Here is a 22,966-nt window from a genome sequence, read left to right on the forward strand (position 1 = left end):
AACTTATCAATCTTATAATTTTCAAACAGTTAAATGTGAAATATCATTAAGTACCGATCATTCAATACCTTGCTACCGATTTGATCCATAAGATCAACTAAAGTCAGGGTCGAAAGCAATAGTTTTGAGAGAGATGATTTATTTAGATTTATCTAGATGCCTGATCTCATAAGATTACTCAGCTCTTAAACGTTCAAGCTCTCTTTTTACAACTGATTAACAAATTAGACCTTAGACTAGATGTTACTCTAGTACAAAGATTACTAAATAGACTCTTTTATAGTTTCGAGAGAGATGATTTATTTAGATTTTTTGTATGCCTGATCTCATAAGATTATTCAGCTCTTAAACGCTCAAGCTCTCTTTTACAACTGATTGACAAATTAGACCTTAGACTAGACGTTACTCTAGTACAATGAATACTCAATAGACTCTTTTAATATTTTTAGATTAAACTTTGTTAAATTGTGTCCGAAATTAATAAAATATCAAGAAAAAATACCTATTTAAGGGCACTTCACACGATCACACAGGTAAAGTCGAATGAAAAAGTAAAATCTAATTTCATCCGTATAACAAAAAAGAGAATAAAAGTCGTATGATTTATATTTTTGTGTAAGACGGAAACAGCTGTTTCACTTTGTTTGTATGTGTTTACATAAAAATACATCCCCGATCTAATGCGACCTGCTTGTTTATTGAATCATTTCAATAAATGAACTGTTAAATTTTACATTCGTATTCTCTCTCAATGTGTGCTGATTTCATTACATATTTCAAAGAAAAACTTTATAAAGATCAATGTTTAGCGATCTTTCAAAAAAGATTACTCAATATTATAGTCCCGAGACTAATCGGTAGAGTAGTCAATCGAATTGTCGAGATACTAGTCCATAGACTAGACATAAAGCTTGTCTTTAGATCAATACAGTCATTAGATAAATTTACAGTATAATAGTCAATCGAATAGTTAAAAGATTAGTCAATAGTCTCGCTCATAATCCGGAGAATACGCTGGAAAAGACTATATATACTACTTAAGAGACTAGCTAAAAGACTGGTCCATAGTTTTGTTTGTTGAAAAGTCCATAGACTAGACAATACAATTAGTCAATTGTCCATAGACTAGATTTTAGTTAATAACATAGTCCATAGACTAGACAATAGGCTAGATCATATATTAGACTACCGGTGAGTCCATAAACTAGTCTAAAGACTTTTTTACAGACTACTAGACAATACGCTAGACTATTACGTAGAATAGTCAATAGTTAAGTTCCAAATCAAGTCCATAGACTAGATAATTTGTTATTTCATAGATTAGTCTACAGACGACTTCATTAAGCAAGTCTACAGATACTGCTAAACAGACTACTAGTCTCAAGTCCCAAATAAACTCCATTAACAGATTAGTATATAGAGGATTTTTACTCAATCTACTAATGAGAGATCTGTCAATAGTCTCAGAGAGATCTGTCCATAGACTTAAAAATGCTCTAGTGTTTATAACATTTTACCAACATTTGCTGTCGACGCTTCTACGAATAGTTGTCAAAAGAACAACAACAAAAATATTAACAATACTATTACCAAAGTGACAACGCTATGGTGTCAAACAGAAATTTGTATTGTGGAAATGACAAACGATTCATTATAGAAATCACAACGATGCATTGCTGCCCATAGACTATTACATAGATAAGTCAATAAACAAGTTACAGACATGTTTATAGATTAGCCCAATCGACTAGTCAACATATGACTAGTACGGTATGAGTCGCCGAACGGTTCAAAAGTTCGGCGGTTGGCCGCCAGTAATATTTTGCCAGCCAACTTCTTTCTGCTCAAAAGGTAAGCCGGCTTAGACGTAGCCACTCATGAAGAATGCAATCACACATGTTACGAAGTTGCCACTATTTTAAATTCTTATGCCAAATTGAAAAGAGCTGTCACACAATATTGTGCTAATATTAAATTAGCGAAAACTACTTAATAATGGTAATTTTCAGTAAAAAAAACTTAAAGAGAGACATGTTTCTCTGTAAAAAAACTATTATAAACTGAAGAAAAAGTTAAATTGAGCCGACAAATTAGCCGCCGCCGTTATTTTCTATAATAATTCGCGTCGCCGACGTAAAATGCTTACGTCGGCTTGTATCGGCTTGTATCTTCGGCATGAGTTTAAAAAAGGAAATGTTTTCTTTTAAAATTTACATAAAATATATAAAAATTATATTATAACAAACCGATTTTGATTAAATATTAATTAAGTAGAAAAAAAATCTGACCACTGGTTTTTTTTATATGAAAGTAAAATTAACTTGTTTAATATTTTACGCATTTAAAATTCTAATTTGTTTTCATTATAAGCATAAAAACTTGATTTTTATTAAACAACAATATAAAGTTTTGCATTTTATTTAAACCATTAAATCGTATAAGAGAGGTGCTGACATTTTTATCCCTACAATCTGTTCAAGTGCTATTAATTTCACTTCCAAACCCCTCGATTCAAACATGTGCCTCTTGCAATATTGTATTATACACTTTTGAATGGAAATTTCAGTCATTCATAGAATATTGATAAAAAAAATTAAAAATAATATATAATTTTTAAAAATAAAAAAAAAAAAACAAAATGTTATTTTGTATTTGATTTCTATAAAAGAATTTTCTTATAATAAAATCGTAGCCATATTTATCTTAATATTTGTAGAGAACAGATGTGTTTCAATTTACATTTATGGAAAGAAAATTTTAACAAAAAATACTATATATTAATTATGAATATGTATGTATACATACATACATATATAATATATTTTTGTCTATTTTGCTAGACTCTGTCTCTTCTATATAAATTGATCCACAATTATTGACCTTGACGTATTGATAAAATGCAACACTGCCAATTTTGTTGTTGTTGTATTTAAACAAACATGACTTTTAATTGATATCGCTTGAAATTGACTTATTGATTTTGTTTTCTTAATGTTTAATTGTTTAAAAGGAAACGTAAATGAAACATACAACAAAATTGCAGATCTCAATTAGTTAAAGGGCAAGTAAGTTAATGCATTACTTTTGCTGACTTTTTTCATTAACAACACTTAGAGTAGGGTTCTATAGTTGAAACGAAAAGTCGACTTTTCGACTTTTTGCATTTTATGAAAAGTCGACTTTTCGACTTTTTGCATTTAGTTAAAAGTCGATTTTTCGACTTTTTTCATTTAATTAAAAGTCGATTTTTCGACTTTTAATATTTTATAAATAGTCGACTTTTCGACTTTTAATATTTTATAAATAGTCGACTTTTCGACTTTTTCCGACTTATCGACTTCTTTCGACTATTTTCGACTTTTGACTTTTTTCGACTATTTTCAACTTTTTCCGACCAGAGTTAAAAATTTATAAAGTTGCCAGAAGCTTAAATTTATAATGTTGCCATTTAACATTATATTATTATTATTATTTATTATTAATAAAAAAATTTTATTTATATTTTTTCTATTTGTTGCAATTTTTTGAGTTTTTTCGACTTCTTTCTATTTTTAACTTTTTCCTACTTTTCGACTTTTTTCCACATTTTTTGACTTTTTCCGACTATTTTCGAATTTTTCGACTTCTTTCGACTTTTTTCGACTTTTTCCGACTTTTTCCGACTTTTTTCGACTTTTCGACTTTTTTGACTCTTTTCGACTTTTATTTACAAAGTCGACTTTTCGACTTTTTTCTTTGAGTTTTTTCGACTTCTTTCTATTTTCAACTTTTTCCGACTTTCCGACTTTTCGACTTTTTTCGACTATTTTCGACTTTTTCCGACTATTTTCGACTTTTTCCGATTTTTTTCGACTTTTTTCGACTTTTTTCGACTTTTTTTTGACTTTTTCCGACTTTTCGACTTTTTACGACTTTTTCCGACTTTTCGACTTTTTTCATAGACGATAGTCGAGTTATCGACTTTTTTGAACAAAATAGTCGACTTCGACTTTTCGATTTTTTTCGACAAAAAGTCGATTGTTCGATTATTCGAAAGTCGATTTATAGAAACCTAACTTAGAGTTGTCTTCTTCTTTTTTTTCACTAAACATTCATTGTTTTGTGATAACAAACAGTGACGTTTTCTTTTGTTTTGTATGGCAACACTGCAAAGTTTATTCATGTACTAAAAAGCATCAAAAGGCAGTTATAGATTAACTAATCTGATTTTTAAATGACATTTGATTGGCAACCTGCTCTAAAAGATTCTGATAATTTCACTTTAGTTTGTCTTTATGCTAAAAACTTTTTACTGCAAACGCCCATGACACAGGCAACGGAATTTTCCTCCTCCCTTGTCCTACAGTTAACCGTCTTCATAATATCACAAAAGTGTTTTGAAACCTTGTGAATATTCTTTAGCTACATCTCTCTCAATGGGAGTAAGAAATAAATTGACTTTGTGCCAGGAAAATATTAAGTCGATGGTATTCTTGCCTTGATTTTCAATTTCAATTTTCTTATTTTAAGTTCATTTGCTTTTAAAGTTTAAATTATAAACTGTTAATTGAATTAATACATATATGAACAAATAAAATACTTGAACCGTTTCAAAACGGTTTAAATCGTCGTCAAGGTCAGAAGTTTTTTACAAAAACCTTATAGTAGTTAACTGAGATATAAAATACTTATCAATTAATCTTAGACTATAAGTATTAGTTAAATGACTTGGAGTCGCAAAATAGATAGATAGATAGATAGATAGATAGATAGATAGATAGATAGATAGATAGATAGATAGATAGATAGATAGATAGATAGATAGATAGACAGATAGACAGATAGACAGATAGACAGATAGACAGATAGACAGATAGACAGATAGACAGATAGATAGATAGATAGATAGATAGATAGATAGATAGATAGATAGATAGATAGATAGATAGATAGATAGATAGATAGATAGATAGATAGATAGATAAGTAGTTAGTTATTCATTTAGTTTGTTAGTTATTCATTTAGTTAGTTAGTTATTCATTTAATTATTCACTTAGGGCAGGTTTTTCAAACCTAGTTTAATATATGTTATTCAGTAAACAATAACGTTACTTATTATCTTAGTTTAACTAAGTATTATTGGCCAGTTAAACTTATGTTATAAGTGAGAACACACAATCAACAAAAAACAATAAAATAATGAATTCGGAAGAAGAAAAACTATTTATTTTAAGTAAGTAAGGAGTGAGATCGAAAAATTCTTAACACACGTTTTTCATTACATTTTTCAAGTATTATTTTTTTTTTTTTTTTTTTTTTTTGATCAAGTTACCTTTGAAAAACATGTCAGTTATTATGTGTAATGTCAATTATATTATTTTTTTTGTTAATCTGATTAAAATGACTGACCAGAAAAAAGTGCGTACTGAAATTATTAAATATTTTCAACTAAACCCAACTTGGTCTTACAAAAAGTTGGCCAAGCATACAAAAGTCTGTCGTCAAACTGTTTCCAATGTTATTAAACAGTACCGGGAGAACTTGTCAGTTGATAGAAAACCTGGTTCAGGTAGAAGGAATGGTCCACATGATGTTCCTAAAGCCAAAAAAGTAGAACGCATTTCCAAAAGAGCTCCCAACACATCCGGTAGGAAAGCAGCTCGGTTAGCTCAGTGCTCGGACTATTTGGTACGAAAAGTTAAAGCTAATGCAGGTTTAAAAACATACAAGGCTCAAAAAGTTCCTGACAGGAACACTGCTAAAAATTTAGAGGCCAAAAACAGAGTACGGAAATTGAAGTCAAGTTTTATAAAAAAATATTTTTGCTGCATAATGGATGACGAAACGTATGTTCTGGCAGATTTTTCGCAACTTCCAGGTCAAAAGTTTTATGTTGCTGATGCTCGAGGGAATGTTGAAGAAAAGTTTAGGACCCAAAAGCAGACAAAATTTCCCAGAAAGTTCTTGGTATGGCAAGCAATATGCAGTTGCGGCAAAAGAAGCCAATCATTTGTTACAACGGGCTCTATAAATACCGAAATTTACATCAAGGAATGTTTACAAAAAAGGCTGCTTCTATTCATAAGACTTCTTAATGTGTCCACTTATTTTTGGCCTGACTTGGCATCCTGTCACTATGGTAAACAAGCCCTTGAGTGGTACAAAAACAATAATGTGGTATTTGTACCAAGAGAGGCAAATCCTCCAAACTGCCCGGAGCTAAGGCCAGTGGAGAGATATTGGGCTCTGGTTAAAAGAGAATTGAAGAGTACAAAAAAGGTGTCCAAAAGTGTGGTAGATTTTAAACGGAGATGGACTACATGTTCGAGCAAAGTGACAGAAAGCACTATAAAAACGTTAATGGAAGGGTTTCCGAAAAGGGTTCAAAATTTCATCACTAGTGATTAAAACTATAAAAATACTTTTTTTTGTAAATTGTAATAATAATTTGAATCAAATAAAAAAAAATAAAGCTGTAAGTTTAGTGGTTTCTTTTTTATAAACATATATGTATGTTAAGAATTTTTCGATCTCACTCCTTAGTAATTTTCTGATTTCTTTCATCGATATTTATATGTTTTCTAAAAATTTCCATTTTATAAAAATAATATTTGCAGAAAAACAGCTGTTCATTGTGTGAAAAGTTGGCAATACTAACAAAGTTAACTGATCTTAAATCCATAACTGAAAAATACAAGCATTGGTTAAAGTCTGCCCAAATTTGTTACGAATTTAATCTAACAGCAAGTTAAGCCTAGTTTAACTAAGTTGTAAGAAACCCGCCCTTAGTTTGTTAGTTAGTTAGTTAGTTAGTTAGTTACTTCGTTAGTTAGTTAGTTAGTTAGTTACTTAATTAGTTAGTTAGTAAGTAAGTAAGTTTTCTTATTTCATTAGATATTTCTTCAAAATTTTAAATTTCAATGTTAAAAATCAATACATTCCTTTAAACTTATGCTTTAGAGTGAATGTTAAAGACAATGTGACTTTATTATACACAATCTATGAGATATTTTTAACTTGGTCTGTTTTATTTTTTTGTATTTATTATTATTTAGTTTTATTTTTTTCTCCCCATTAGTTTACCACCATGAAGTGGGTAATTGACAAAATAATAATAATAATAATAAAAGAGTACATACATATGGTTGTATATTGTATAAAACTTACAACAAAACGGGCAAAACACTAGATCTTACAAATCAAGTTTTAAGCTCACCTTGCCGTTCGGTTAAATTAAATTGTGCATTACGTATTACTACTAAACAAGATCCAAAAACTACTTACTCACTCACTTACTTATATGAGCAATGTATATGGATATGTACATAAAGTTTTTTTTTTTTTTTGCATTTTTGAACTTTTTTATTAATAATATAGTAATGCAGGCAATAACCAACTTTATGCACAAAAAGTCTCGTATCTATGTTCATACATACTTTATGTCCCCACCACCATATGTGGGGTTTTTTAAAAGCCGGCAACTGCAACAGAAAAAAATACAAAAAAAAAAAGACGCACAGAGGCTTAAAAAAAAATCGCACAAAAATGTTGATGTATGATCGATCGAGTGAACGAGTGTATATTTTTTTTTATATTAACTTTATACATAACTTTAAAACACACCCAACTTTTTGTGAAAAAATATATATAAAATTTTTTAAAAGTACAAAAATGACTAGGAGGTTTTGGCTTTGGCGGCAAAAGTGTTTTTTTTTTAACAAAAAATATGAAAATGTTTTTTTTTTTTTTGAAAAATTGTAGTTAAAAGCTCAGCTAAACATGATCTGTTTAATAAATTCATTATACATTCCTGCAACGTTTTTTTTTATATATATAAATTTTCTACATGAATTTAACAATCTTTTTTTTTATAAAAATATTAATATTTTTATAAAAACATTTAAAAAAAACTGCCAACTTTTAAAATCACGCAATAACTAAGCAAACATACTTTGTTTTTATTTTATTTTTTTCTCTCTTTAAACTAACATTTTATTTTATGTTTGATATATGTTTGACATGATCAACGTCACGTTTACATTAATTTACCACAAATATTTTTATGATTTTTTTTTATTATTATTCATAATAAATGTAAACTTTTAAATAAAATTTAACAAATTATTAATATTCTTATTACGCGTTTACTACACCCTAAACTTAAATGCGTTAGTTATTCGAACTCGTGTTTCGAATCTATTTTTAAAACTAATTGGGTGATTTACTGCAAGTCATGTTTTAGACATGTGTTATTTAGTCAAGATATAATTTCATTTGTGAAAAAAAGTCTTTAAAAATACCCTTACAAAGCTTTCATTTTCAATTTACCTTCGACTGAAAAGTGGTTTCTAGTTTGGACATTAAGTCCATGGCCACTGTAACACACTCTAACATGTTATTTTGGTGTATTTTCCTTATATTGTTGCAATTTCGTGTATGTCAGCACTAGAATTCAGTTTAACCAGAACATATAAAGTATCTGGTATTATGGGTTTCAGGTTTAGGATCCTTTGGTATATATGTATGTACGTAGTGGTTGTGGTACAATATCCCAGGAAATTAATGTTAGTTAAATGACCAAAATTTATAAAGCTTTGGCATAAGTCTTTGGATGCTGTTGTCGTCTCATTATAGAAACTAAAGACTCATTTGACTAACAGGACTAAGTATGAGAATAACTCGAAACAGTTGGATTCCTTAACTAAGATTACACCCGATAGTAGTCTGCGCATTAAGTCAATGACCTTTATAGAATGTAACTGATGAAATTTCGGGAATAGGTAGATAGATAGATAGATAGATAGATAGATAGATAGATAGATAGATAGATAGATAGATAGATAGATAGATAGATAGATAGATAGATAGATAGATAGATAGATAGATAGATAGATAGATAGATAGATAGATAGATAGATAGATAGATAGATAGATAGATAGATAGATAGATAGATAGATAGATAGATAGATAGATAGATAGATAGATAGATAGATAGATAGATAGATAGATAGATAGATAGGTTGATAGATAGAAAGTCCGGCATTTAGCTAGTTAGTTAGGAAGTTAGCTAGAAGGTTAGTTAATTAGTTAGTTAACTAAGCAGTTAGTTGGTTGGTTAGTTAACTATGTGGTTAGTTATTTAGTTAGTTAGTTATTTAGTTAGTTAGTTAGTGAAATAGTTAGTTAGTTAGTTAGTTAGTTATTTATTAGTGGATTAGTTAGGTAGTTAGTTAGTAAGTTTGTAAGTTAGTAGGATAGTAAGTTAGTTATTTAGTTAGTGGGTTAGTTAGTTAGTTAGTTATTTTACTAGTTAGTTAGTTGGTTTGTTAATTACTTACTTTGTGAGTTAGTTAGTTTGCTTGTGAGTTAGGATGCCGTACATATGTGTGTAGATCAGATCTCTAAACATTTGACATTAGTCCCTATCGAGCTTCTTTAGCGGTTCTTTACCACGGGCTCTGGATAGATAACTACAACACTTCCTAATTACCTACCAACCGACCATTTGAGTTCCATTATTTCCATTGATATCTCACTAGGCTTAAGAGAAATGCACTCCGATCTATATTAACATGTAGATAGGCGATGCTAACACAACACCAGAGCCATCACAGCAAACGTAGCTGCGAGACCTTAAAAAGGTTGACTAATACGCTTAAGTAAGTCTCAGAAGGTTGGGATTACTTTAGCACGAATCGTTGACCTTAGTGGTTCAACTAGGCAGAAACATTGTGACGCTTCAAGTATAATCCTCTCTATTCACTTAACTATTTGATTGATCAGTCCTTGCCAAGCATAATCATTCAGTTTTACTCATGCTGCTCAAATCGGCACAATCAAGTTCCACAGTTCTCTTTTTTTAAGAAGTCCAATTGTCTTTAGTCCAATTATAATAGTGTTTTATAACAAATTTAATGCCCCTAAGATAACCAAAACACAATTAGACTTTTATTACTTTTGCCAACTTGCTAAAAAAAAGTATAGGGTGAGTTGGCAAATAAGTGGTGACATTTTTAAAATTTTATGTTTTTATTATTATTGTGACATGAAAAAGTTAAATAAATACAAAAACAAACAAATAAACTGTTTGTTATATAGTTATAACACAAAAAACCAAATACTATAAACAAATCTCAGTTAAAAAGCCATAGAAAAGATACTTATTAAGGAAATTCTTATGTACATATGTACGCAGAATGTTTATACTCGTTTTACATCAATAAAATGGAGAAAAACAAATAAGAAGTCAACACCACCAACTAGACCCATAAAACAAAACATAGATACAAACGATCGACAAACATTAAGACGACTTGCATACATTCTTAAACATCAGCATACTGATGACAATAGGTCTGTTACTGTATGCTGCTGTAGAGTTATAAATCATTAGGGTGGGGACTTGCTGGTCCTAGCAGGAAGCCAAACAAAGGATGATCTTAATTCTTTAGTTTTACATTAGAATTAAATTATTACAATTTATTATATCCTCTTTAAACTACTTGGGAACACTAAAGTGAAAATTGATTACCTAATAGATTACTTGGCGACAATTGATTCGATACCTAACCAAATTCTTACTTTTCAATAATTAAACATTCACAGACATTACCTTGAACTATTATTGGTTAATATACTTTGCATTGATTAAAGCCGTGATACACGGGTGTCAGATATTACAACATTTGTCAACAAAATGTCTAATAATCGTGTGAACTTGCAACGTTGGCAGAAAAAGTATTAGCGAAAATATTGCAAGACAAAATTTGTAAGTTGACAATATGACATTTTCTGCACATTTTACTGTCAACGTTGTAAAATCTAACAACCGTGTAGACATAGCATTACTTCTGCATAAAATTGTTTTACTAACTACTTTCTAAATTACTTAGAGACACTAAAGTGACTAGTCAAATGTCACTTTAATAGATTACTGGGGGACACATAAATGCCATAATAACAAAAATTCTAAAAGATTCTAAATACCTATTTATTTAATTTACAATAAAAATCGGATAAAAAAACGCAGCTAATATTTGTGTTGTGATGTAGCACAGCAGCAGTAGCAGCTATACTTGTTGCTATAAAAACACCCAACGACGACAGAAAGTCTAGCATGTTTTATATAGATTTTTTTCAGTTGCACACGATTAAAATAATATTTACTTAAATAAAATGAAAAAAATAAATAAACACTAACAATGACAATAACAACAACAACAACAAAACAACACAAACATGAAAAGAAATGTTATAAAACCCAGAGAAGCAGCAGCAACAGCAACAGCTACCGATTTAATACGATAGAGAAGCACACAATAGCACAATGTATATATATTTCGTAGAAAATTCACTGGCATGAGACAATTTGAAAAATACTGTTGTAAATTTAACTTTGATTTTGTTATTTACGACTGTTATCAGTTACACAAAAACAAACAAAAAATTCTTTGAAAAATAACGGTCGGCTATTGGCAAAAACAAAAAAACGAAACGAAAAAAGAAAACGTATTTCTTTTGAAAAATTCATATAAAGAGCGTGAGAAATTTTTCAAAACGGGGCCTATAGTAGTTGCCAATATTTAACATTTTAAAATTACGTTTTTTAAAGTTTCGAGTTTCGAATTCTTTGAGCAGTAGTTATGGAATATATCGGACACCTTTATAACACCACATATTGAACAATAACTGATCTACATTCTAGATTGTGCACTAACTTATAACCTATTTTACTATAGACTTTTTCATAAACCGATCTATGTTAATCTATATTTTTGACTCTAAACAAATGTAATGTGTTGATTATAGGTAATATTATTGATTATTGATCATAACTGATCTACAGGCTAGATCATTATAGTCTTTTTCTTTGCTATAGACTTATCTTTAATCTTGACAATAGACTGATCTACAGTATACAAAAGCACAAACTGATACATAGTCTGATCTATTTTAAACTATATTTTTGACTCTAAACTAATATAATGTCTTAACTATAGATTATACTTATTATACATCAATGACAGATCTATAGGCTAGATTATGTACTAACTTATAGTCTAATAGACTGATCTGCAGTATACAAAAGCACAAACTGAAACATAGTCATGGCTATATAGTCTCTAAAATAGTATTAATCATAGTAATCTTTGGACTATATAACGAAATATTTGATCTATCTTAATCTATAATAATCTGTAGATTATATTATTGATTTTTGATCAATTTGACTGATCTACAGGCACTAACTTCTAGTATTTTTCTTTGCTATAAACTGATCATTAATCTTGACAATAGACTGATCTACACAAAAGCACAAATTCAAAACATAGTCATGACCATATAGTCTTTAAAATAGTATTGATCATATAGTGATCTACAGATAAATAGTGATCTTTAAAATAGTATTGATCATATAGTGATCTACAGATATTCTTGAGTATACTATATAACAAAATACTCTTTGGGTATAGTCTGATCTATAGTCTACACTATTATTTTAGCTTTTGTCATAACTATAGATAGTTCTACTGCATGGACTGCTGACTGATCTATTGACAAATCTGGAATCTATACAATAGACAGAATCGTAACTGTAGATTGATCTATAGTCTTCACTATTAACTTATCGTTTGTATTGACTATAGTCATATCTATTCTATTGAAAGAAGACTGATCTCTGTATGTTTTGATTCTAAACTATTGACAGATCACGAATCTTCAAAATAGTCAAAATAATAAGAGTAGATTCAACTATAGCCTTTACTATTAACATATCGTTTGTGTAGACTATATATAGAAATATATTGACAGCAGACTGACCTATATTCTAAACTATTGATCTTTAGAACGTTCTTTATCCGTATTCTTAACCATATATTCATTGTCTTGACTATAACATCATCATAGAATGATCATTAGCCGTAACTTTAGATTGATGTAAAGCCTTCACTATTAACATATCGTTTATCTTGACTACAGACAGATCTATTATAAGGACTGTAGACTGATTCGTAATACGAATTATTGACAAATCAGGAACATTTACAAAAATACATAATAGAATTTACTATTTACTGATCTATAGCATACCATATACTATTGATCTTTAATCGTAGACTTAACCATATACTGATTGTCTTGACTATATATTTTATCATAGAATTGTCTTTAACCGTAACTGCAAATTGAGTAGTCTTATAGTCTTCTCTCTATTAAATCATCGACTGCAGACTGATCTTTATTCTGAACTTAGAGTGATCTTTAAGCGTTCAGAATAATGATCTATTTGACTATACTATTGATCTTTAGCCGTATACTTAACTATATACTGATTGTCTTGACTATATACTTCATCATAGAATGATCTTGAGGCGTAAGTGCAATTAGAATGATCTTAACCGATAACTACAAATTGAACTATAGTTTTCACCATTAAACTCATCGACTGCAGAATGATCTTAACCTGTAACTGCAAATTGAACTATTTCCTTTACTATTAACTCATCGACTGCAGACTGATCTTTATTCAGAACTTTAGTAAAATCGTTTGAGCTTTTAGAAAATTTAAGAAATTTGCCTTATGACCAGATCTATTATCTAAACTACTTATATAGTCTTTCATAATTATTTGAAACTAGTAATTATAATAAAAATATAATTATTTATTATTAAAATGAAAATAAAACTTATTTTTGTTGTTTTTTTGCTTTTGTTGTTTGGCAGCCATAAAACCAACAATAAAAACTTTATTATGAATCATTATCACCAAATGGCAACAACAAATATCACGAGTAGTTTTTGGTTCTTGTTGAGAGAGATACCGCGATCGGTTGTATGTGTTTAAATTGTTTTTGTTGCTGTTGTTTTTGTTTTTGTTGTTGCTGTTGTTGTTTTCTCCTAGCTAGTTTGATTATAAAATTTTTAAATATATTAATTTAGTTCTAATTTTAATTTCAAACGAACGAGTTTAAAAATAATCGCGTGTTCTGATTGGTTTTTGCGTGTTTTATTTTGTTTATATTACACGCCCACTTTTGTTTTTACAGTTTTTCTTAATTGTTTAAAAAATATATATTTTTGTAAAATATATATTATTGTTTTATAATTAAAGAAATAAACAAAAAAAGAAAAGGTATGAGACATATTGTTTTTGTAGTTTAATTTAAAATGTATACAATTTAATTATAGTATTTATTTAGAAAAGATTTTTTAAATGACAATTTTTTTTAATTATATTTTACAAAACAATGATTATAGATTAATGATCTTTAACTTAAAAGTAATGTGAAAAGCTTCTTAAAAACTGTTATTTAATTGATCCTAATAAAATCAAGTGTTACTGTACTCTCTAATACATTCATATGAACATATACATTCTTTACTTTACACATATTACATATGTATGCAAATATGTATTTACCTCAAGTAAATGAGACATAGTCTTTGTGCTTTTTTTGTTACTTGTACCTTGAATTTTAAAGTTTAGATTTAACAACCACAGACTGCTTGGTTCCAGCTAACAAATCCATCAGCTACAAATAACAACTGCCACAAGTTGTATATGTTTGTATGTATATGTACATTTCTATATATTTATTAAGTCTGTGTTATAAGAAATACTCTCATGCAACTAAATTTCTTTGGCTATATCCATAATGGGCTGTATTAAAAGTTATTTCAATAAAATTTAACTTATCATGGGGTTTCGGAGAAGTTTAGGCAGAACAACTAAAAGAGTAAAATCTTCAAAATTTTTATGTATATCGACATTATTATGAATATCTGGATAATTTTCGCTATGAACTTCTTAACTTCTTATTAACTAGTCCATAGAATAGTCAATAGGCTATTCCATAGACTAGTCAATAGGCTATTCCATAGACTAGTCAATAGGCTAGTCCATAGACTAGTCAATAGGCTAGTCCATAGAATAGTCAATAGGCTAGTCCATAGACTAGTCAATAGGCTAGTCCATAGACTGGTCAATAGGCTAGTCCATAGACTATTCAATAGGCTAGTCCAAAGACTAGTCAATACGCTAGTCCATAGACTAGTCAATAGTCTAGTCCATAGACTAGTCAATAGGCTAGTCCATAGACTAGCCAATAGAATTTCCAATAGACTTGTCAACAGACTAGTCAATAGACTTTTTCAATAGACTTGTCAATAGCCCTGTCAATAGACTAGTCAATAGATTACTCCATTGACTAGTCAATAGATTACTCCATAGACTAGTCACTAGACTATTAAATGGACTAGTCAATAGACTTGCCCATAGACAAGTCAATATTTTATAGATTAGTCTATTAACTAGTTAATAGACTAGTCTATATACTTGGCAATAAACAAGTCATTAGACTTGTAAACAGGCTATTCAATAGACTTGTTAATAGACTAGTAAAGAGACTTGTCAACAGACTAGTCAATAAACTTTTCAATAGATTGACAATAGTCTTTTTCAATAGATTAGTCAATAGAATATTCAATAGACTAGCTCATAGACTAGGTAATAGGCTAGTCCTTAGACTAGTTAATAGGCTAGTCTATAGACTAGTCAATAGATTAGCCCATTGACTAGGCAATAGACTATTTAATGGACGAGCTAATAAACTTGTCCATAGACTAGTCAGTAGTTTATGTATTAGTCTATTAATTAGTCAATAGATTAATCCATAGACTAGTCATAGGATAGTCAATAGCATATTGTGTAGACTAGTTCATAGACTAGTTAATAGACTAGTCAATAGACAATTCCGTAAACAAGTCAATAGACAATGAATCAAATAATAGATTAGTCAAAAGTCTAGCAAATAGATTTCTTAGTAGAATATTACATAGACCTAACAACAATTGAGTTTGTAGTCTTTAGTCCAGTCCGAAGATTAGACAATAGGCTTGTTAAAAGACAAATCCGTAAACTTGTTTCGGACTTCACAATAGTCTATAGACTAAAACTAGTTAATTGGTACATTACGGGACCCCAATGATTGCTAGCACCGATTTCAATAGCTGTCGTACAAGTTTATATAATTTTTAGATAAATTTCATCCTTGGCCTCGTATTAAAACTCTTCAATCTTATTCACCAAGAAGAATATATTGTATAAGAATATAAATAGCAGTTAAAAGAAGAGAGGATTTAAAGGGCCCTATAAATTTTACAAATATAACACCAATTCCTAATCCTATTAGAAATCACTATTTAAAACATGGTGTTAAAGACTTTGCATTCTAAATCAACAGTTTTATATAAGTAATATATCCTTTTAAGATCCAGTTGAAACTACTATAACAAACACTGGAGAAGTACGATGTATATATAGCATATGAATGTAATTCATTATAGAGCCCAACTATACACCTAGATCATAACGTTCTTAACACAAATCGAGAGTTTGTCCAAGAATTTAAACACCTAAAAAGAGGCCCACTAACTGTTAAGGCCTTGATATTTTATACCTGCTATACCACAATAGCAATGTTATATATAGTATGTATAACAACGATTGTCTTATAAACAGCTACAACAACATTGCTACTACCAACAACCAGCAACATCGTCGTTAGTCACAACAATGGTGGCAAAAACGTAATGAAATAACAAAAACATGATGTTGGCTAAGTTAAAATAAAATTAAATAAAACCTGGCCTTATAAGCTGAAATTTGCAATGGAGGGGGCAATATACATATTAATTGAGTTTTTGCGTGGCAAAACTAATAAGAGTTTAAACACACAAGTTTTCAAATTAAAATATATGTATGTACACTTCTGCACCTAGGACCATACCTTAACAACTAAATACGGGTGGGTATGCCGACCAGCCAGTTAGGCATTCATTAACATGTACATAAGATACTTCATAGAAGAGTTTTTTTCTATAATCGGGAAATTCCCAAGTTTTGCGAAAAAGAAAATGTTTCTTAACAACAAAAACCGTTTATTTATATAGGAAGTACTAATAAGTGTAAGATTTCTAGTTCTTTAGGAAATACTGGGAAATGCAGAAAGGTAATGGGTAGATATGGTGGCGTTTAGAAATTGGAATCTATTTCTATGACTTGTTAAAATTTAAAATGTTAAATATGAAAATTTTTAGACTTTATTCTATTAAATCACGATATAAAAACTTAATTGCATAGAAATTTGACATTTTTCTAAAGGAGTTATTTTCAAAATGTATAGTTTTCTGTTGATCTAAAGTTGGCAACGCATGTTTTATAAACAAATTGCAATTTTCGAAACGTCAAAAAAAGTATTAATTTGCTTTCATAATTACAAAGAAATTAATTTTCTGAAAATGTCAGAAAAATGTTAACATTTTTTTCAGAAAATTATCAGTAAATATATATAATTAGTGCAATTTTTTTTTAAATAATTTATTAACAATTTATTATATTCACAAGTCGCTATAGAGTGGTTATAGTTAGATGTGTGTTTATAAGATTTCCTCCAGCAGTTTTGGGTGAATGCAACACTTTTTTAATTAAAATCTTTTTGCTTAAAGTAAAATTATATATTTCAACTGATTACTTGACACATCAATGGTAAACTATTAAAGAGTTAATTACCGTTAGGTTGCCATTTAAACAATGTAGCATATGGTTGAAATATATTTGTAGAATAAAAAGGTCATTGTCCTGCTATGGCCGTTTTAGTAAAAGAGATAAAAGTTTCTAAGCTATTTACAAATAAGACAATTCATTACCTTACACATCACAGGTAATCTAGAGCAGAGTAAAGTGTAACTAAAATTCTCCTAAGTTCCATTTTATAAAGTCTTTTGACTAGATCTTGAAGTAGCTACTTCAAAATTGACACACACATAAACCTTTTATTTACATTTATATACAAATAATTTCATTCATTACTTAACACATCACAGGTAATCTAGGTCGGAGTTAAATGTCTTTATATTCCTTTTTATATAAAAACTATTCGCTCTATACGATATTCTTTACCCAGACACCCAGAACTGTTGGTAGGTTACCTATTTAGGTGTTTGTTCGTTCGGTGATAGTTAGTGCGATCACATGCGGAAAGTGCTATTTCATCAACGTCATGATGCAATTAAAACACCAATTAATTTTATGCAAACGATCATGCCACATACATAGTAAATAATTGGATAGTTATTTTTAGTTAAACAAAAAAACATTTATACGTAAATGTTATATACCAGCCTACATTTAACAAACAGATCATACTATGTTGCCAGATTTTTTTTACACTTTTATGATTTGAAGAAAACTTTTACTCAGCTCACAAACTTTTGATTATATAACACAAAAAAGAACTAATAATGTCAAACTTATTCGCGTAAAGCGAAACTTTTAATCTTAATATTAACATTTATAGAAAGATTATTGTCAAAAAGTTTTTTTATGCGGGTTTTTAACTAATGATTAAAATCATTGATAAATATTGGTTTTTTACTATTTCCTACACTTTTTTAAGTTATAAATATTTTCACCAGTTTTTCCTTTTTTAAATCTAATATATTTGGCAACTTAGTCTTAACTATAGTTTAAGCAAAAAAAATGCTGGTTTATCTGTAGTTTTATGCTGTATGATTAAATTAACATTATACAGCAACAACTAGTATGAAAATCTAATTGAGAAGGAAGTAATATTATAGTGTAAAATAAAGTGTTTACCACCTGGCTGCATACAACAACAATAACTACATACATACAACCTATGAATATATACACAACCCAGCAAATATAAATGTCAAAATGTATTTTTTAGTTTTTGTTTACAAAATTATACTTCGCCGTGTTGCCATACAAAACAACAGAAAACCTCATTGGTTGTTATCAAAACAATGCATGGTTTATCAAAAAAGAAGAAGACAAGAAGAATGTATTATGAAAATTAATTAAAACTTAAATTTTATATTTTGAAGTCTTTATAATTTGTATTAATCAAGAATGGACGGATCTATACGAGGCATGGAAATATGATCTATATTCGAGACTATAGTCTGGTTTATGATAGACACTAAAGTCCCATAATCGACTGGTCTATTGTCAACACTATTGTCTTTTGTATGGTCTGATTATAATCTCGTCTATCTGTCAGGTCTTTAGTCAACACTATAGTTTGGTCTGTAGTCAAGAGTTTTTTTGTTTTTACTCAACAATATAGTTTGGTGTATAGTCAAGACTATAGTGAAGACTATAGTCTGGTCTATAGTGTAGACTATAGTCTGGTCTATAGTGTAGACTATAGTCTGGTCTATAGTGAAGACTATAGTCTAGTCTATAGTGAAGACTATAGTCTGGTCTATAGTGTAGACTTTAGTCTGGTCTATAATGAAGACTATAGTTTTTACTCAACAATATAGTTTGTTGTATAATCAAAACTATAGTCAAGACTATAGTGAAGTGGTCTATAGTGAAGACTATAGTCTAGTCTATAATGAAGACTATAGTCTGGTCTATAGTCAAGACCAAAGTCTTGTCTATAATGAAACTATAGTTTTTACTCAACAATATAGTTTATTGTATAGTCAAGACTATAGTCAAGACTATAGTGAAGACTATAGTCTGGTCTATAGTGTAGACTATAGTCTGGTCTATAGTCAAGACCAAAGTCTGGTCTATAATGAAGACTATAGTCTGGTCTATAGTGAAGACTATAGTCTAGTCTATAATGAAGACTATAGACTGGTCTATAGTCAAGACCAAAGTCTTGTCTATAATGAAGACTATAGTTTTTACTCAACAATATAGTTTGTTGTATAGTCAAGACTATAGTCTAGTCTATAGTGAAGACTATAGTCTGCTCTATAGTCAAGACCAAAGTCTGGTCTATAATGAAGACTATAGTCTGGTCTATAGTGAAGACTATAGTCTGGTCTATAATGAAGACTATAGTCTGGTCTATAGTCAAGACTATAGATTGGTTTAGTCAATAGTCAAGACTTTACTTTTGTTTATAGTCAAGACTACAGTTTGGTCTAACAGTCAAGACTATAGTTTGACTTATAGTCAAGACTATTTTCTGATCTTTAGTCAAAACTATAGTTTTGGCTTTAGTTAAGGCTATAGTCTACAGTTAAGGCTATAATTTGGTCATTATTCAAGACTATAGTTTGGTTTGTACTCAAGACGATAATCTAGTTAATAGTCAAGGCTATTGTTTAGTCTATAGTCAAGACTAAAGTCTAGTCAAGACTATAGTTTTATCTATAGCCAAGAACTATAGTTTGGTTTGTAGTTAAGACTATAGTTTGGTCTGTAATCAAGTTTGGTTTAGTTTGGTTTATAAGGAAGACAATAGTTTGGCTTTAAGTCAAGATTATAGTTTGGTTTATAGGCTAGACTATTGTTTAGTCTATAGTCAAGACTAAAGTCTGGCTAAGACTATAGTTTGGTCTATAGTCAAGACTATACTTTGGTCTATAATCAAGACTATAGTTACGTTTACAGTCCATACTATTGTTTAGTCGAAAGTCAAACTATAGTTTAGTCTATACTCAAGACTTTAGTATGAATTATAGTCAAGATTATAGTTTGGTTTATCTGTATGTTTGCTGGGTATCTAACTCTATAAACATGTTGGTATTAGATTATATGTTATTACTTTAAACAATTCTTTTTTTTTATTTAATGGTTAAAATTATGATAATGATGATGATCACGTTTTGAATTTAACTTTTTTGATTGGTAAACTTAACAACAGTACAATTTTATTCGCACGTTTTAAATTTGAAATATAATCCCGGTATTTTGATTAGAAATATATCTTTAAATGACCCTACAATAAACGATGTTTATTATTGATTTATATCTAGTAATTAGTTAAGTTAAATGTTTAATTAGAAAATAAAGTTTATAAACAATTCGAGGTTTCATAGAATTAAGATCGAAACCAGTAATTCTTTATCATATTCTAGGACACATTTCGAACACTGTATATCAAATAAATGGTCTTTAAAATATTTATTAACTATAGTCAATATATTATAAATAAGGAAATATCTAGCGAGCGAATTAATTGAAAAAAAAACTTAAAATATTTTTTTTTTCCCATTAAAATTTCTAAAAATAACAAAAATATATTTATCATTATTGCGTTTCCAAAATAATACTCAAAATGTTTATTAATATCATCATACATATAAACAAAAATAACTTCTATATTTAAATAAATGTTTTTTATATTAATATTAAAAAACATTTTCATTTATAGAAGAAATATAATAATAATTTATTAATAGTTTACAATTGACTCGTGTATAGATCATAAATTGAAACTAAATCAAAAGCATCATCAACACCATCGACACACAGACAAACAATTAACAACAATCGATCGATCGATCATTCATGATGTTTTAGTTTGTTGTTTTTTGTTTTTCATTTATTCTTAATGTTTAATTGTTCAAAAGAAGACATTTGCCGACAATCACATAAATTGGCAACTAATCAAGACAATAAATTCCAAACATACAATAAACAACATATAGAGACATTATCATTAGGATCATAATGACGATCTGTTGTATGTTTGTCATTATTATCATTGTATTTCAACAATAATCATTAATAATGGCCACACATACTCTACGCTCTCTAGATTATGTTTCAAGTTAATAATGTTATTAAATGATCATCATCATAATGCTAATGATGTTTGCAAAAAAATGTGTTTAAAGTTTTTTTTTGTTTTTTGTCTTAAATCAAAGAGAAGTGCCAAGTCCAATTTATTATTTATTGGAATTTTATTAAATTTTTTTTGTATGTGCATTCTTAGAATTCGGGATTTTATATTATTATTGAAACCACTCTTTTACCAATAACTTATCATACGTTTAAAATTTGTGTAATGACGTCATAATTTTACAGATGAATTTGAATAAAATAATGTCCTCTCAACACTAAAGTTAAATAATTTTAGCCAAAAAGTTGTTGTAGCTTCAAAATGTTAAACATATATTTTCTATTACTCATTGGAATTAATACCGCAATTAGTTGAAAAACAAATTTATTTGATATAAGATCAATATAATATAGAAATAGTACAGTCTATCGTTGAGACTATAGTAAGTCTAATGTCAAGGCTATAGTCTAGTTCGTAGCCATGATTAGTCTATATTCGAAATTGTAGCCTCCTCTATAATCGAGACATTAGAACTGAACTAGAACTGAACTAAAACTGAACTAGAACTGAACTAGAATTGAACTAGAACTAAACTAGGACTGAGCTAGAACTGAACTAGAACTGAACTTGAACTGAACTAGAACTGAACTAGAACTAAACTAGAACTGAACTAGAACTGAACTAGAGCTGAACTAGAACTGAACTAGAACTGAACTAGAACTGAACTAGAACTGAACTAGAACTGAACTAGAACTGAACTAGAACTGAACTAGAACTGAACTAGAACTGAACTAGAACTGAACTAGAACTGAACTAGAACTGAACTAGAACTGAACTAGAACTGAACTAGAACTGAACTAGAACTGAACTAGAACTGAACTAGAACTGAACTAGAACTGAACTAGATCTGAACTAGAACTGAACTAGAACTCAACTAGAACTGAACTAGAACTTAACTAGAACTGAACTAGAACTGAACTAGAACTGAACTAGAACTGAACTAGAACTGAACTAGAACTGAACTAGAACTCAAATAAAACTCAACTAGAACTGAATTAGAACTAAAATAGATTTGAACTAGAACAGAACTAGAACTGAACTAGAACTAGATCTGAACTGATCTAAAACTGAGCTAGATATAAACTAGAACTGAATTAGAACTAAAATAGATTTGAACTAGAAATTAACTATAAAAGAACTAGAACTGAACTAGAACTGAACTAAACTAGAACTAAACTAGAACTAAACTAGAACTAAACTAGAACTAAACTAGAACTAAACTAGAACTGAACTAGAACTGAACTAGACCTGAACTAGAACTGAACTAGAACTGAACTAGAACTGAACTAGAACTGAACTAGAACTGAACTAGAAC

General features: G+C 29.1%; 1 protein-coding gene across 4 annotated transcripts in view; it reads left to right on the plus strand.

The window, feature by feature from the left end:
- Positions 1-22,966, plus strand: part of LOC111679609 (ion transport peptide) — a 77,503-nt gene that overhangs the window by 41,346 nt on the left and 13,191 nt on the right. The window lies entirely within an intron of this gene.

Source organism: Lucilia cuprina, chromosome 6 (assembly GCF_022045245.1).
Source record: "Lucilia cuprina isolate Lc7/37 chromosome 6, ASM2204524v1, whole genome shotgun sequence".
In the NCBI taxonomy this organism is placed as follows: Eukaryota; Metazoa; Arthropoda; class Insecta; order Diptera; family Calliphoridae; genus Lucilia; species Lucilia cuprina.